Source organism: Pteropus medius, unplaced genomic scaffold (genome assembly GCF_902729225.1).
Source record: "Pteropus medius unplaced genomic scaffold, Ma_sr-lr_union100, whole genome shotgun sequence".
Taxonomy (NCBI): Eukaryota; Metazoa; Chordata; class Mammalia; order Chiroptera; family Pteropodidae; genus Pteropus; species Pteropus medius.
The window spans coordinates 21,656,495-21,661,833 of NW_024340849.1; the positions used below are offsets into that span (position 1 = coordinate 21,656,495).

Consider the following 5,339-nt stretch of genomic DNA (forward strand, 5'->3'; position numbering starts at 1 on the left):
CTACAAGAAAATCTTCCAGTGTCTCTCCCTTGCTGTAGAGCCTTCCATAGCACCCCATACCCACTGCATAAAGTTCAAGTTCCTGGGCAATCTGGTCCCTGCCTAGTTCTCCAGCCTTCCCCTACTCTTCATGTGTTCAGAGACATCCCCACAATTGGGGGGTCTCTTTGCCTTTGCCTTGTCTAATGCTATTTTCTCTTTCTGGATGATCTTCGCTCCCTCTGACAGCAGGTGGACTTAACCTCTAAGATTTCACAAACATGTCACTTTTCTGGGAAGCCTCTTTTGCCTTCAAACCCCTCCAGGTACAGGACACATTTATTAAGTTATATGTTAGTACATGTTTACACCTCCCAGTAACTAGCCCGGCTCTTCATTCCACATCATTTCTCACTCCCCACATGAAGTTAGAGACCAAGTCCTGCCATCTCTACCCGTATTAGTTTTCATTCCCTCTGTGACCACCTGACCATTATCCCCTGCATTCCTGAGCTCCACTTCTCTGTGTATTTTGACACCAGCCTCACACTCTTCTGTTGATTCAGCATTTAGCACCTGCAAGCCACCTCCTCAAAGCCCCACTGGTCAAGCCAGCTCCTCTGCTCCAAGGTCTCCAATGGGCCCCCTTTCCTTTACGATCAGTTCCTTCATCTGATGTCAAGACTTTCTGTAACTGGACTTAATGTCCTTTCCAAAACAACTGCCCATCTCGCTTCTTATCTGTTCTGTCCACACCGACAACCCCTCCAGCCCTGCCATGCACGTATGCTAACGCTGTGACCTTCTTGACCCGCACCATAGGTTCCTCATGTTCTCTCCCCTTCTCTCTGCTTCCCTATCCAAATCCTGCTTCCCTTTCCAAATCCTGCTTTAAGAGTAACTGCAAGGCCCATCCTTGATCTACCAGCCCATGGAGTTCTACTCTGAGCTCTTCTGAGTTTTATTATCGACAGCCCAGCTTGGATTTTATCATAATTCATGTTATGAGTTGCATTTATTTATGCGCACTTATCTCATTTGATATACAGTAAGCCTCAGGAAAGCCACCTCGTGCTTCTTCTACATTATCCTCAACATCTTGCAAAGGACTGAGAATACAGCATGTGCTCAGCAATTATATATGCTTTTTAAGAAATACAGAATCTTTTGCTTCCATCCATGTCATTTAGCAGGATGCCAACTCACCTGAGTACTAAGCCTTAAACGGCCTCCTTCATTGTCTCCTTTCTTCTGGGGTTATAGTGACCCAGTTTCTGTCATTTCCTAATTATGTCACATAACCTAATTAATTACAATAGAATTCCTTAATATTTTAAAAACTGCTTTTCCATTCACCGTCTCAGTGGACCCTCGCATGATACTATGTTGTGTGTGAGGTGGCGATTGTCAGCTCATCTTACAAATGGGGAAATAAAGTCAGTGTCTCACTGCTTTAAGTGAGGCCAGACCCCCAGCATCTGCTTTCAGTCCAATTCTTTACATCAGAGCAAGCTGTGTCTCTTCTCTAAGTTACTAGGACTTCTCTCTGGAAGTATGAATGTGTGTTTTTAAAACACTGATTTTTGTTAAAATTTTCTTTATTTTGCTTTTGATTTCTCCTTCCTAGCGAAGATACTGCCTTCTCTCCTGATGCTAAGTATTCTTTTTCTTTCTTGAATGATGGCCCACTTGGTCCTCCTTCAGTTCTCTTCGCTTGAGTTTCCACTTAGCCCCGCAGTCCCCTGGAGAACCATTCTGGCTTAATGCCTCCTGCATCCTTTCAAATTGTTCTTGTTCCTTAGCTCGGGATTTCCTGCAGGGCCGGCCTTCTCAGCTAATGAAGAGCCTCTAGCTGAAGGCACTGTTCCTGACTAAGTTTACCAATCCTGCTGGGAGGTGGGGGTGGTGGCTGGGAGAGGAAATGGCAGTCCTGCCTTGATACTCTGGGATTACAGGCAGGAGGCTCTACTAATGCAGCTCTGGTGAGTCCTGGAACTTGCTGGTACCTGGTTTTGTTTTAAATGACTCTACTCTCCCCATACCCTCAACACTGTATCTTTGAAATAATCCACTTTACCTTCCTCTAGGAAAGCTCATTCATGTTGTTTTTTCTTTCTCTTAATTGTTCTATGGTATCACTTTATAATTTGTGGGGGTGGCGTGGAGGAGTAATATCTATGCCCCAGGCGTAACTGACTGAGTGATCTTTTATTATGTATTTTGGAGAAATGTTGGGGGCACTATTCAGTATAATTGTCCAGTAAGTAAAGTGGATTTTAAGTTGCCATAAACCTAGTAGCAGATATCTATTATTTTTGTTCCCCTGCTGTCTCAACTAGCTATAAAGGCGAACAGGTAACTCAGCATCACAGAAACTCATCTCCTTGGCTATCAGATTGGCCCCAGGGGTGAGCATGCAACCCGAGCTAGGCCGGCTGGAGTCCTTTCTACAAGTTTCAAAGAGGAACTGGACAGAGAAGGACAACTTTCATAGGTGGCTATTGAACTGTCAGTTGTAAAGCTTTGGGGCTGATGGCAAATCATCAACAATAGCCAATTTGAAGAAATGACATAACATCTGCAGAGAAACATAAATGAAGATTGAGGTGTGGATGGCATTAAAATCTCCAATTCTAATTATTCATGAGGCCAGCTCCCACCTGGTTTTCCAGGAGTCTGACTACATGTGCCTATAAATCACCTTTTACTGCTTAAGCCAGTTTAATTTGTTAATTGCAACCAAGAGAATCCTGGCTAATGTAACCCTTCTGTCTGTGACTTCTTCTATCACAGGTCCCAGATGCCCTCGTACTGTCCCTCAGCTGCCCAAGACCAGGTTTTTTAACACAGGAGCACTGGGAGCTCCTAGGATGGTGATTCCTGCTTGCTCACGAACTCTCGAAATCCTACCCACAAGGACACTGTCTCATCATCAGTAGGTAAGGCACAAAATGCATGTGTCCTGCAAGAATTAGAGCTCCAAGAGGCAGGGAACTCTGCCTGCTTTGTTCACTGATGTGGCCATCTGCCTGGAAAAACCTAGTCACATAGTGAGGTACATGATGAATATTTGTTGAAGGAAAGAATCAGTGAATGTGGCCATTCATTCATTCACAGGGCCACGTAGAGGGATCCGGTCTCTCTCTCTCTCTTTTTTTGCTTAGACATCTTCAGTCATTGCCCACTGCATCCTGAATTTAACTGTCTCCTCGGTCCAACTTCAACCGACCTGTCTAGCTTTGTCCCTTACTGCTCCCTACTTGTTCAAAGAGCCTCCTAGTGTGAAGTAGGAGATAAATTAGCCTGACCTTGGCCTATTTCTGCAGCCTATGTGTCTTTGCTTGGGCAATTCCATCCATGTGGAAGGCACCTTCTCTTTGCACTTTACAACCTCACATTTCGAACTCATGCCTCAAGTCCTGGCTCCGACAGAACTCATGCCATGTGGCTGGTCTGCCCCTCCCATTCAGAAAGAATCTCATGCACTGGGGACCCTCATAACCCATCTTTCAGCCTTCACCCTCTGCCACTGTATTAATAAGAGCTACTGATGCACATGCCATGTCTCCCCGAGTAGGCTCCAGACTCCTGTGTGCCACGCTCCTGTCTCTCTTTGTCTTTGTCCATCATCTTTTCCTTCGTCCCCCCTCTTCTCCACTACCTACCACTACACTTTCTCACCAACCAGGTCCTAGCACGGCCTCACGCAAAGTGGATGTCCGATGAATATGATCATATGTGACTAAATCTGTGCACATTTGGGCAAGACGGTAAACTCTGGCCCAACTGGGAAAAGCCTGTGGAATCAGGCTGCTTGGCTTCTCTGCAAAGTGGAGCTAATAAAACTAGAGGTCTCATTGGGGTATGGCTGATAAAATACATGGCTTATGCAAAGTGCTTAGCCCAATGCCTGGAACTAAATTAGGTGCTCAATAAATGTTAGTGTTTGATATTATTGATTGGTCTTAGGGACCTAGACAGCCAAGAGGACATTTTTCTTTCTATTTCCCATCCAGGGAGGACTCTGATGTTTACGACCTGGCAATTACTTCCATTTCATACCTCGCATGTGGCCTCTCAGACATCTACCCTCTTCAACCGTCCTCCCTGGAAGGCTGCCTCCTACCCCAGCTTGCCAAGGTAGGAGCAGTCCACCTCTCACCACGGCTGCCCCACCTTCTGGGCCAGAGGAGGTGGGAAGAGAAGGTCACCCCCACCATAGACTTGCCTCCCATTCACTGCCCTGCCTGGGCCTGAGAGAGATGGTACAAAACCAGGATGCGAAGAGAGCCTGGCCGCTTTCACTCAACTCTCTTTGCCACCAGAGCTAACGACAATGAGTCCCTGGGAGGAAATGGAGCTGCTTTGGGTGCTTTCTTCTATTTTCCCCTCTGCACATATATGCAGTTGGCTCTGGAGGTGCTGCGTCTCTTACTGAACCCCCAGATAGCTCCGGAGGGGGCCAAAGCTCTAAGACAGCGTGTTCTCTTCCTCTCCTTTTGTTTCCACATTTCTCTCTCTCCGTCTCTGGCTCGCCTCCATCCGTCTCAGTCTATGTATCTATTTTTTCCCCTCTCTTTAGCTGATGGCTCTGTGATCCCCATCGTTCTCGTCTGTCATTTCTCTATCTAATCCTTCACTGTTTGTTTCTGTCTCTCTCATTCTGAGTCTCCCTTCTCTCCTGCCTTCTCCCTTCTCCCCACTTCCTTACGCATTTTGGTTCCCCAGCATTCCTTCTCACTGCCATGATGCTGCAGTGTTGAAATGGGGACCATCTATCTGTCAGAGACAGGCTCTGCCAACCTCGACCACCTCTCTCCCGCTGCTGGCAATTATCTGGATGTTGGCACAGGGCCCAGAAACTGCCGCTTGCACCGCCCCGTGGCTCAGGGCCTGCTCCTTCACGCCAGGCCCCTTGGAGGACTGCTTGGTGCCATGCCCAGGATGTGACAACCTGCAAAGGTCACACACACTCCAAGGAAGATGGACTGCTCTACGAGTGGAATTGACATTGGGCAGGTTTGCAAATGTCCCTTCAGACTTTCTAGCATTTCACAGTGGTGAGGAATGAGCAGCAAAAAATAGAAATTGTAATTGCACACAGCACCCCAAAACACACACACACACACACACACACCCCCCTTAACATTGCATACAGTCCAATTTTTAATTTTTTTTAAAGGCTAACATTTGAATCTACCTTATCTGAAATATCGTAACGAATTCATCCATGCACCTTTACTGAAAGTTGAGAGTGTGCCTGTCAACCAGGCTGGGAGATGACTTTTTTACATTTATAGGATGCTGTGCAGTTTGGTAAACTGAGTCACAGCTATGCCCTGACACTCTCTCTCTCAGAA

At 46.5% G+C, this 5,339-nt stretch overlaps 1 long non-coding RNA gene across 1 annotated transcript; it reads left to right on the forward strand.

Annotated features, from left to right (window-relative positions):
- The first annotated feature begins 2,784 nt into the window (after window positions 1-2,784).
- On the forward strand, window positions 2,785-5,092 carry LOC120586163 (uncharacterized). Its single transcript, XR_005648615.1, has 3 exons — window positions 2,785-2,918; window positions 3,996-4,119; window positions 4,766-5,092. It is a non-coding gene; the product is annotated as an uncharacterized LOC120586163 (long non-coding RNA).
- The last annotated feature ends 247 nt before the right edge of the window (window positions 5,093-5,339 follow it).